Source organism: Peromyscus californicus, unplaced genomic scaffold (genome assembly GCF_007827085.1).
Source record: "Peromyscus californicus insignis strain IS unplaced genomic scaffold, ASM782708v3 Scaffold_20__1_contigs__length_68692818, whole genome shotgun sequence".
NCBI lineage: Eukaryota > Metazoa > Chordata > Mammalia > Rodentia > Cricetidae > Peromyscus > Peromyscus californicus.
The window spans coordinates 42,396,512-42,409,465 of record NW_026294503.1 but is presented as its reverse complement, the minus strand read 5'-3'; positions in this window follow the sequence as shown (position 1 = coordinate 42,409,465).

The following is a 12,954-nucleotide window of genomic DNA, read 5'->3' as shown; positions in this document are numbered from 1 at the left end:
GACATGCCCCATCCCCAGGGTCTCAGAATGGAATTTTCATCTCTGCATCCTTGCTGTGAGTCTCAGGTGAGTCAACACATTCACATACCATGGGATTGTTGCTTAGAGTCCATCTGGTCTGTGACTCGTGAAGACGATCAGGGGCTCTGACTGGTCCTCAATTACTGATGCCACTAATCAGTCCTCAGCCTCTCAAAGCCTCTTCCTTTAGCCAAACACTGGTGGGAATGTGGATGTTACAGTGTGCCAGGGCAGCAATGGCAGGTTATAGTTGCTCTTGTACCAATTTGCACACACACACCACATACCACACATAGGCACCAACACATGCACACACATAGGCAGATGGACATTCACAAACACAAGCAAGAACACCAGCACACACATCTGGACAGTGCACTAAGTTAGGAGCCCTACACTCTGACCTGCCATTGAGATCCAGGTGGAGAGATGTTCCATCATCTTGGGAAGGGGGTAGCACATTTGTGCGCTCTCCCTCACTCCTTCTCTCTTCTCTCCCTCCCTCTCTCTGTTTCTCACCCCCTTCCTCTTCCTCTCTAAGCATCTGCGACAGGGGCTGGAGTCATGTGTTTTATGAGAAGGGTGGGCACATGTGTCTGTAGCTGAGGGCTTGACTGTGTGAATAAGCACATGTTCATATGTGCCTTGACTTGTGGTGTCCCCAGAGTGTGTCTCTGTCATTCAGCTTGGTTAACACCTTAGCTTTGCTCTAACAATGCAGTCACCTGACCCAAGCTACTCTGTTTCCTAACAATTTGAAACATTACTAAGGACATTGGAAGTCAGTGTTTTTGGACCTAAACCATCTGATGACAGAACACTGGGCAGGTGACCCTAAGTTCCTGGTGGTGGGGCCACCTCCAGGTCAAATATGTCTGAAAAGGTCTCTAGTCAGGGATTGAGTGGGTTTTATTGTTTTCCATCCTCTGAATGTGCTAGCTCCTGGCCATGGTGCTCATTCAGTCCATGTCAGCCAAAGTTCACTTCTGTTACTTCCCCCCAAAAGAATCCCCGCTCACACAGCACTACAGCAGAATTGCATCAAGTGCAGAGTTATGGAGGGAGTCCTTCATCACCTGCAGGGGAAGTTCAGCACTCGGTGCCTGATGCACTTGGTGCTCAGGGGACATCTAGGAAAGCATGTGTAGCCAGAAATAGATGACATTGACTAAGAAGTGAAACACGTTTCACAGGTGAGAGGCAAGATAATCATGACTTCAGGAGAACTGGAAGGATCGTCTAACAGTAAATAAGTTCATGAAGTTGTGTAGACTTTGAATCTGGTGAACTCTGGTAAGGGGTGTTTTATATATTTGCAACAACATCATCAACAACAACATAAGACCACTGGGCATCTGCAGAGAGCAGGCAGCAGGGAAAATGATCAGAGGCTTACTTATGGTTCTGAGGGATTTTGGTTTTTATCTTCATTATAAGTTCTCAGAGGTAGCCAAGTGGCCAAGTCGGTGGAACAATGTGGATTAACTGCTTGTATCTTTTTGATAAACAGGTAGGGTTTCTAGTGCTGTGATGAACACCATGACCAAAAGCAACTTCGGCAGGAAAGGGTTCATTTTGCTCACACTTCCATATCAGGGTCCATCATTGAAGGAAGTCAGGGTAGGAACTCCAACAGGGCAGGAACCTGGAGGCAGGAGCCGACACAGAAGCAATGGAGTACTGTTGATTTCTGGCTTGTTCTCCTTGCCTTGCTTGGCTTTCTTACGGCATCCCAGGGGGAGTGCCACCCACAATGTCCTTAGTCTGCTATCATTAATCACTAATTAAGTAAATGAGCTACACACTTGCCTGTGTCTGATCTTTTGATGCATTTTCTCCATTGTGGTTCTCTCTTTCAGGCACTTCTAGCTTGTATCAAGTTGACATAAAACTTGCCAGCACATGTACCAGCTACAAACTATAAACTCATTCACAGGGCTAAGAATTTTCCAGGAGGACCCACTCATGGAAGCTGGTTACCACATAGTTACAGTTGACCAGAGAACAAGGGCACAGGTTAAAGGCAGCCGATGAAGAGACCCACAGGGCACAACCTGAAAGGGCTCCAAGCTTGAAGCTTTTTGTTGTCATCAGAATGCAGTATGGTTTTGCATTTAGTGTGAAATCATATGATGGCTGCACACCAGAGAGACCATGCTGGGGAAAATATTCATTCTGAAGTAGGCTCAATCTGCTTCGGACTGTTGCCCTGGGGACAGAGAAGGACCCAGTCTGCATACACACAGAGAGCTGGGAGCTTATGAAGACCTGGCACTAAGGGCAGGGGACAGCACATCACTAACAGGGACACAGAAAACAGATCCATTCTAGTGACACAGCCTCAAAGGAACCTTCACAAGGAAACCTCTGGTTCTTCCCTCCTCCAGAAGGTCAATGCCTTTCCTCTCCAGGGGCTCTGTGGGTCAGAAATGGCTGAAGCCTCTACCACAACCCTTCTTTGCAGACACATGCTGGCATATCTTTCAAATGAGACCCAAGTGTAGCCTTGAAACCCACTAAGGCGTGTTGGCACTATGTACAGACAGATTGGAATGATTTGCCATGAGTGCGGCTTCAAAACTTACCTCTGTGGTGTCATATCAATGCTGGGAAACATTCAGATTTGATAGTCTTTCTGATTTAGGATTTTCAAATGCTGGATGCTCAGCTTGTGTGGTCTCATGGCTGAGTTCCCCTGTCAAGCACAAGTATTCCTGAAGGCTGAATACTGCACAGGGCAGCCAAGGGAGAGGGAAGACGCCCTGGAAAGGTGAGTCCCTCACAACTCAGTAACATTCTCTGAGTTCAGAGTATTTGCTCTGATCCCATATCCCTTTGCTCACCTACAGAGTTATCTCTGGACAAATATTTTAGTAGTGACGACACTGAGTGAAGGTGTCTTACTAAGTACCTGTCATCATGGTGTCTTGACTCTACACACTGTCCTTTGTGGACTAAGGACTATGGGCATCTCTGTTGTACCAAATCCTCATGGCAAAATCATGACAAGCTGTAAAATTCTTTTCCACAGTATTTTCAGTGTGATTTAAATAAGAGAGCTGTTAAGGGGCCCATGTTCCAGCTAAATAAACTGTCTTCCTCATGCATTTGACCTCTGCTGTCACAGGGAGGAGGAAGTGGCCCTACGTGATGCTCTGAAGGAGCATTTAGCACACACGGCTGTGGGGGACAATGACAATCCTCAATAGGACTGCAGGATTCGGAAGCATTTCCTTAGCTGAACAGAAACTTGAAGAGGACATCTGCAAGTTCCCAGCCCTACTGACCTCTTGATTAGGTTCACAGGAGCATTGCTGTCTCCAATGTGGTGGCTGACCCCACCAGTATTGTCTCAGGAGTCCTGGGCATCCTGGGTCAGTGCTGACACCCTTCACAGCAGGGGGCAGTCTGCTGCTCTCCGCAACTAGGTTGGGTCTGGAAGCAGCAGTTGCTGCAGTGGTGCTATCCCTGTGACCATGAAGGAAACAAGTGCGTGGTCTGTTGAAGGTGAAGCCAGGCCCTGGTTGGAGTCAACATGGACATAATGAATGAGGATCCAGGGACCTTAAGCTTTACCCTTAATGTTCTTAAAACAACCAAAAATATCATCACAAACCTGAAGACCCTTGGACAGCATACCATGCTTCTGATGGCAAGAGGCAACCCTCCCAGATGGCAGATGACAGGATCTTCACAACCACTGGGAGACTCCCTGCCCATCAAGCCACTCAGGAGCAGAATGCCTCTGAAGGCACTGCACTGTCAATGCCCAGAGCAGACCGAATCAAAGAGGCAGCACGTGGTGTTGCCTGCCTTCTGTTAGATGAGTGTAGCCTTGTACTAGACTGGAAGAGCCCTGGTGAGAGGGAAGTTAGAGATGGCTAAACTGTTATGTCAGGTGCCCGGGGAGCTGAAGAGAGCTTCACACAGCTCCTCCAGGTCCATGACAGGATGCAGTCAGAACCATCTCAGGGACAAGCAGTGCTGAGGTCAGGGAGGATGGCCTGGACACAGGTTGGGATGGTGAAACCATTTTGTTGGGGGAGGTGAGAACAAGTCTACAGAATTGAACACTGAGGAGTGTGTTTTTGTGGGGATGAGTGCAGGGTTAATGTGGACAGCTGGTGGGTCAAAGAGAGGACAGCAGCTGGAGTCTGAAGTAAGGGACCAGAAGAGGCAAGAGAGTGTGAGGAATGAGGCTAAAAACACATCATGGGTGTGAATGGACAGGGCTGTGCAAGAGTGAGCAAAGAGAGGGTCAGGGAAACTGACAAGCGGAGATGGGACAAAGCCAGAGTGACAGTTCTGAGCACGGAGGACACACGAGGATCCACTACTGTCATCCCCCAGGATGATGCCCCTGTGGCACCCGGCCCTCTTCTTCCAGCATCAGTGGTATCAGCTCACCCATGTGTCCTCTGGGCAGTGACTTCCAGATGATCACAGTGGTGGTGACGATGATGTTGAGGATGGTGAGGGTGACAGCAGAGGAGGTGGAGTTCTGGACAAGTGGCTAGTCCTCCATCAGATCAGGGTGACTTCAGAGACCAGTGCAATTAAAATGAACCTCCATGTGCTGTGCTGGGCCAGTGGTGGATTTGGGGGTGGAGAGTAAAGACAGGTTTGAGTAATAGGTTAAACCACTTGCAATGTAAAAATCTCAACTATTTAGAGCCCTTAGACACAGTCTCCACCCAGGCAGATGTTCAAAAATAAAGGCACTTGCTGCTGAGCTTAACAACCTGAGTTTGATCCCTGGGAATCACATGGTGGCAGGAGAGACCTAACTCAAGTTGTCCTAAGACCCCCAGAAGTGTGCTATGGTACACACACACAGACAAACACCCCAACATACACACATACACACAAATACACAACACACTCACACACATGCACATACACATGCTCATACACATATTCACACATATAAACAAACAAACAAACAAACAAACAAATAAATAAATAAGCAAATGTAATAAAATACACTAAAAGGATACTGAGGGTGTTTTAAAGAGATAGACAGCCCATGAGACTTAGTGTCCTCTGCACCTGGGGCAGCAGAGTTGGCCAAAATGATATCTCAGGTCACCTGGCTCTTGTCTTCTGTTCTACAGACTTGGGTTTAATACATAGCCACTGAGTGGGAAAAGGACGATAAAACACTTGCCACTAGAGAAAGTGGTAGGGGACCAAAGAAATATGGAGAGAGAGGATGGTGTAGTGGGTAGCTGTTCCAGCTTTGACCTGGAAGGACAACCCCCATTGAGGCTTCTGGTAACTGTCACGCCTACGAGGCGGACTGAGAAGAGCCCTTAAGACCTGAGATTCAGATGTGCCGGCTCTCTTGGTTCCTGAATCCTAGATTCTGGATGTCGACCAAGCAGAGTTCTCCAGAGAACACCGCTGGACTGCATTTCACCTCTCCTGGACCCTATAACCTATCCCTTTACTTGTAAGTTACCCCACAAAATAAACCTCCCTTTTAACTACGTAGAGTTGCCTTGATACTTCTGTCTAGGATGGCTCTAACTGCTACATTTGATGGGAAGCTATGGGTGAATGTCAGGCTGTGGAAAAGCAGGAAGCATGGCCACAGGGAGAGGTTATATACCGTGAGCAGGACAGTGTGACATTCATCAGAGTTGCAGTGTGTCTGCTCTTGTCTCAGCTGATGTCAAGAATATCAAGCATGTCTTAACACTGACAGCACTAGAGTCCTGTTGTAAAGTCCCAAATGCCATCACAAAGACAGGGAGGCCATGCAGGGACAGAAGGTTTCTTGTGGCCACTCCTTTTTTTGTTGTTGTTGTTGTTTGTTTGTTTGCTTCGTTTTTCAAGACAGGGTTTCTCTGTGTAGTTCTGCGCCTTTCTTGGAACTCACTCTGAAACCCAGGTGGGCCTCGAACTCACAGAGATCCACCTGCCTCTCCCTCCCAACTGCGGGGATTAAAGGCGTGTGCCACCACCGCTCGGCTCGTGGCCACTCTTTATGCATGTGACTCATGATGGATGTGGTCACGCCAAGCTGGATCCCTGCATTGACCCGCTGAGCCTGTGCTGTGTTGGCCCAATGGATCCGCTGAGCTCAGGCTAGTGGAAGCAGGGGGTGATTCTCCCGTGGCATTCCTGTGAAGTCAATCTCTCTCCAGCCAGATGTTTCGCTCAACTCTGCAACCTGGAGATGATATCAGGACACTGGATGAAGCTCATACATGTTTGGCTGGGCATCAGTCAATGCCAGGCTTAACTAGACTTGGGGACATGTGTGCAGGTGTATGCAAGGATCAGCTTCTGATTGACAAAGAAAGAGCTGGACAGCAAGCCTTCCCCTTCTAACTTGCCCCTGTGTCCTTCCTCAACTCCTAAAAGAGTTTCCAGAATATTCTTCCTTGTGGCATTGACTCTGCCTTGCACTTTTTGCAGTCAATGTCACCATGACCTTGAGATTGTAGATTTGAGAGATATCTCCTAGAGATTCTCTGATGGCTTTTAGCACTCAAGGGAAAGCCCCCAGAATTACAACCTACATTATGTGATTGCTGCAGCTATGGGACCCCAGTGGTAGCACCAGAGGTTAGGATCACTCACAGTAGCTTAATTAGGAAGTGATTTGAGATCTTGTTGAGGGACTGTGAGGAGTGACAGAGAAGAACATCATCATTCCATTGTTCACATGGGTGGGTAAACCTCTCAGGACCTTCTGTCAAGGAACATTCTCAATGGAGGAGATAGGGAAACCCTATCCCACGTGGAGCTGATCAAGGGTGCATGGATTCTCTGTCTTTCTACTCACAAATCTCAGTAGAAGCCAGATGCAGGAGCAAGAGCATGGGGTGCAGAAACCTATCTCCATATGTCCTGTCACTCCTGAGGAGCCCGCAGGGCCCAGTGAGTCCTTTTGTGTCTACAACCCTGCTGAAGAAGTCTCCTGTTCCTCTAATTAATCATCAGTCTGTGGTCCTCTGTGGCCTGCAGTTGATGCTTCCATTTCTTTTTTTTTTCAATACTAAAAACATTCATTAATTAAAAAAATAAACTGGGCCGGGCGGTGGTGGCGCACACCTTTAATCCCAGCACTCGGGAGGCAGAGCCAGGTGGATCTCTGTGAGTTCGAGGCCAGCCTGGTCTCCAAAGCGAGTACCAGGAAAGGCGCAAAGCTACACAGAGAAACCCTGTCTCGAAAAACCAAAAAAAAATAAATAAACAAAAAAAAAATAAACTGGATTATAAAAGCTCACAAATAAATAAAAACACCATACATGAGAGTTAACCAGACCTAAAGTCTATTCAACTTAAAACTTACTTACTGTTAGACGATCCTTCCAGTTCTCCTGAAGTCATGATTATCTTGCCTCTCACCTGTGAAACGTGTTTCACTTCTTAGTCAATTGTCATCTATTTCTGGCTACACATGCTTTCCTAGATGTCCCCTGAGCACCGAGTGCATCAGGCACTGAGTGCTGAACTTCCCCTGCAGGTGATGAAGGACTCCCTCCATAACTCTGCACTTGATGCAATTCTGCTGTAGTGCTGTGTGAGCGGGGATTCTTTTGGGGGGAAGTAACAGAAGTAAACTCTGACTGACATGGACTGAATGAGCACCATGGCCAGGAGCTAGCACATTCAGAGGATGGAAAACAATAAAACCCACTTCAGTCCCTGAGAAGAGACCTTTTCAGACATGTTTGACCTGGAGGTGGCCCCACCACCAGGAACTTACAGACACCTGCTCAGTGTTCTGTCATCAGATGGTTTAGGTCCAAAAGCACTGACTTCCAATGTCCTTAGTAATGTTTCAAATTGTTAGGAAACAGAGTAGCTTGGGTCAGGTGACTGCATTGTTAGAGCAAGGCTAAGGTGTTAAGTGAGCTGAATGATAGACACACTCTGGGGGGCATCACAAGTCAAGGCACACATGAACATGTGATTATTCACACAGTCAAGCCCTGAGCTACAGACACAGGTATTCACCCTTCTCATAAAACACATGACTCCAGCCCCTGTCATGGATTCTTAGAGAGGGAGAGAAGTGGGTGAGGAACAGAGAGGGAGGGAGAGGGAAGGAGAGGAGTGAGGTAGAGAGCACAAATGTGCTAACCCCTTCCCAAGATAATGGAACATCTCTCCACTTGGATCTCAATGGCAGGTCAGAGTGTAGGGCTCCTAACTTAGTGCACTGTCCAGATGTGTGTGCTGGTGTTCTTGCTTGTGTTTGTGAATGTCCATCTGCCTATGTGTGTGCATGTGTTGGTGCCTGTGTGTGTGTAGTGTGGTGTGTGTGTGCAAATTGGTACAAGGGAGACTCTAACCTGCCATTGCTGCCCTGGCACACTGTAACATCCACATCCCCACCAGTGTTTGGCTAAAGGAAGAGGCTTTGAGAGGCTGAGGACTAATTAGTGGCATCAGTAATTGAGGACCAGTCAGAGCCCCTGATCGTCTTCACGAGTCACAGACCAGATGGACTCTAAGCAACAATCCCATGGTATGTGAATGCGTTGACTCACCTGAGACTCACAGCAAGAATGCAGAGATGAAAATTCCATTCTGAGACCCTGGGGGTGGGGCATGTCTCTGCCTTTAGGTCAGAGAGTAGACGACCAGAATCAGGATGGCCTGGATGCAATCCCAGCTCCAGCTCTCACAAAGGTGAGTCCTTTCCCCAAATCTGAACCTCACCCCTCTCCCCTGGGAAACAAGGACAGGGATATTTGCGTCACTCTGACAGTCTTTGAAGCCACCTGGAACATGTGTGGGAAATGACTTGACAAACTTTTGTAGAGGGTTACCCATGCTTCAATTTTTCGTCCCAAAATTGGCATGTGAAAGACTTAAGATTCTTCAGTTGTAGCTAAATAGATGATGTAAAACCTGCCTTGGTCACCATTGCTGAGTGTGCATGGCAGAGACAGTCACAGTGCTCATGTTGTGAACAAGCATCACCGTCCAGTTAGAACTCACTCTGCTTTGCATGACACCTGCTCCTTAGAGTCACATCTCCACCCCACAGCGCTTGCAGCCACACAGATCCTCTCAGCAGGACCTCACTGCCCAAGGTCCTCACATGGGATCTGGCTGTCCATGTGCAGGGTATTTCACTTATCATAATGTCCTCAAGCTTCATCCATGTCCTAGCATGTGTCACATTCTCCTGCACATTTAATGCAGAAGCACATTCCATCTGTGTACTGTTGCTCTTTTGCATGCATTTTTGCATAAATGGACACCGAAGCTGGTCCACCTTTAGGGTGATGTGGATCAAGTTGCTATGAGTGTAGGTGTCAAATATCTAACTGTTCTTTTCTGCTTTACTCAGAAGTGGGAGACTGGATCACATGACAACTCTGAACTTTGTGTATATCCTCTCCCTGGTTACCACAGCCAAGAGCCACAGATTTCAAGGTCACACTGTGGCATGTCAGTGACACCAGCCTATTCTCCCTGGTGCCTGAGGACTGTGGTGGCACCCTTGGCCCTTGCTGCAGAGATGCCTGTTGTGGCGGCTCCCCAGGCCCCTCCCTGACCACCTGCCCCTCTTCTCCATTTATGTGGGAATCTACTGAACTTGAGGCTTCATCCTCTCTCTGTCCAAAGCTCACTGGCAACTCCCTCAGTTCTCAGTAGAGTCTTCAAGGTGAACGCCAGCCTCTGAGTCAGTTTCTAATCCTGAGTTAAACTGGAATCACCAGGCTCCTGTGTCCACTCAGCAAATGTGTCTAATGCTCCTGACCATTGTGAGCATTGTGTGCATCACACAGAGGGCAGAGTTATCTGTGCTCCGACGTGGAAATACTGTGATCATGGGTACAATTCTATTGTCTTACACTGAATTCTCATTTTCATGATGTTTCCACATTATTCACGCCTGATGCCCTGTGCGTAAACACACAGGGTTGTCCCAAGGATGAGTGTGGGAGCCAGGCTGCAGTGTCAGGACCCTTCCACTCCCAGGCAGCCACCCAGGGGTGTCAGCGAAGTCCAATTTCCTTCCCTGGGCTTTGAAGTCCTGGTAGGTTTGTGTTGATGTCTTGTATGACTTCACTAGCCCTGTGTCACACTCAGTTGGAAAGTCCCTGTCCTGTCCACGGTCCCTAGATAAAGGGAGGTCATCAGAGAGGTGGACCTCTGTTCTGAGGCAGCCAGTACAGTATCCAACTTGTCTGAGCCAGTCATCCTTTCCAGGATGTGGGTGTGCTGGGGTGACCATGAGGCTTGGTGCCATGGTTGCTGAACCTCAGAGTTCCACTAGGTGGTGTTGGTGTTCACCCTCTACCTCTCAGGGTTGCTTCCCATTGCATTAAGATCACATCAACATTGGCTGCTACTGCTTCTGGACTTAAGGTCTTTTCAGTATCTCCACCTCCAACTGGTCAGGCACCCTGTGTGACATTTCTTGCCATGCCATTGGTCAACTGAGCCATTCTTTAGCAAAGCTTCAGGATGTCCAGATGGGATGGGCTTTGCTTGTGTACCTGGAGGATGAGATCCTCATTGGTCTCTTTCAGCTGTATCTGCAGTGAGATCATACAGCCCCATCCTGACTCTATTCAGGAGTGTGTTCCACTTTATTCTAAGCCCGGATAGGTGGGTATCCATCATGACCAGGCTGACAGCTTTCATGGATATTTTCATGGATCTACATCTCACTGTGGTCTCCTCTAAATCCAAGATAAAGTTATGTGGATAAAAAGGGAAGAATTGAGAACAAGAAAAGTGACAGAACGAAAAAGAAGACAAAAAAGTATGATCACAAGTGTCTACTGACTGAATGCGGATCTTGGCTAGAGTCTTGACTGGTCCCTGAACTGTGGTGTAATAGTTGTTACCTCTCACTGCACCTGTTCCCACCTGGAAAATCTATCACAGTCCACCCCCCTGTTATCAACAATAACATGTTGATTTTATGAGATGCTGAGAAATAATTTTTTCCAAGTGATTCTAAAACTCCATTCAATCGGTAAAGTAAATGAGTTAATGGCAGTTGTATGAAGATCTGGTGTCACCTGCTGTCCTTCTCTGAAAAGCTGATTGGGGATGGCCAAGTCCCAAGGACATATATGTTTGATGATGTTCATCTTGATTCAAATGTCAGTTGGTCTCTGGGGTCCAGCCTTGCTTAAAGTTCCTTCTGCTTGGAGCAAAGAACTATTCCATAGCCATTGAGCTACGTCATGAATTCATGATTACAGCACGTCTGTAGAGAATACTGGAAGGATTTTTTTTCAGACTGAGGAGTAAGCTCAGCATGTCCAAGAGGGTACAGGGGAGAATACATCCCACTAGATCCCTGATTAAGTAGAGGAGCACCAGGAAAATGCCAAATGTTGCAACCTTAGCAAAATGATAAGAATTAATACTTTCAACAACACCCCTGAATGTAAATAGTCTCTATTACCCAAGCAAAAGACACAGCCTGGCAGACTGGATTAAAGCAGAATTCATCCACTTGTTGCCTCCAGGAACCCACAGGTGATGGTGATAAAGACAGATGCTGCCTGAGGGTGAGAGGATGGAGACTGAACTCCAGGCAAATGCAACTAGTGACCAGTGGTTTTAATGTCCGATGGAGTAGACTTCAGACCAAACTACTGAGAAAGGACTGAGACGGCCGCTGACTATAGGGACAGTCACTCAAGAGGACATCACAATTCCAGATGTGAGAACGCCAAAACAGGCACACACAACTTCAGAAAACAATGCTACCAGATGTCACAGACCAATTCTAGCACTATAAAGGTCCACAAAAGCAGAAAAAGGAAAAACAGAGAACAGTAGAAGGGTGAGTAGCTACAAAGAGGGAGGGGTCAGCGGGACTAGGGGGGGTGCAAGAAGCTAATTGTGGTGAATATGATCAAAATGAATCAGATACATGGTTGTTCCATCTTGTCTGTGATGCCAGAATCCTAGGCACAGGTGTGGCCATGTTCCCGGATTCCCAGCCCCTGCTCCTTGAGCTTCACAGATCTCTATTCTTCCTAATGACCTAGTCACAGGCTTCATTGTAGTCATTGTCTCAGAGCAGATTAAGAGACTCTTTTGTCCTCCAAGACCGACTGACTTTTTTAAAAAAAAATGTCCCCCCTCTGTAGAGATAAGGTTTACAGAGTCACCTATAGACAGATCCTTCCTCACTTTCTGTAGCAGACACTGGAGACCAGTGGTTCTCAACCTGTGGGTTGGGACCTCTTTGGGGGGCTATCAACCCTTTCACAGGGGTCACCTAAGGCCATTGGAAATATCAGATATTTGCCCCACATTCATAACAGTAGCAAAATTACAGTTATGAATTGTCAGTGAAAATAATTTTATGATTGGGGACACCAGAACATGAGGAACTGTATCAAAGGGTCACAGCATCTGGAAAGTTGGGAACCACTGCTGTAGACACTCCTGCAACCAACCTCACCAAATCCCAGGTCCTGCAATGGCTTCTCCCATCTCCTTCACTAATACCATGATCCCAAGGCAGGTCTTCTCCCTCACTGAGAAGAACACCTGACTGACTCACAGGACTCTGACAGGAGTGTCCCGGGATCTATGGCTGATGGACATGAACTGTACAGGTGTATGTTGCTAGTGTCATGTGAAGAGGAATGAATAACCCAGCACATCTGTGAGGTCCCTGTGAAGCCTGTCAGAGGTGGCCATGGCTCCCGAAGGTTCCTTTGCTCGGCAGCTGGTGTTTGCTCACTGACCTCATCACAGCAGCACAGTGGCTCCCTCATCACAGCAGCACAGTGGCTCCCGAAGTCCTGGATGTGCAGAAGCCACTCCTCTGCCCCTCCCCATCCTGCTCTCCTCTAGGACACCAGACATCTAGGATTCTAGTCATGTGCAATGGTCAAACTTACAGTGACCACATGACACAGGCCAGGAAAGGAAGAGAAGGCTGCTAAAGGACTTCTGGGGCTCTTGCTACAGAAACAGCTGTGA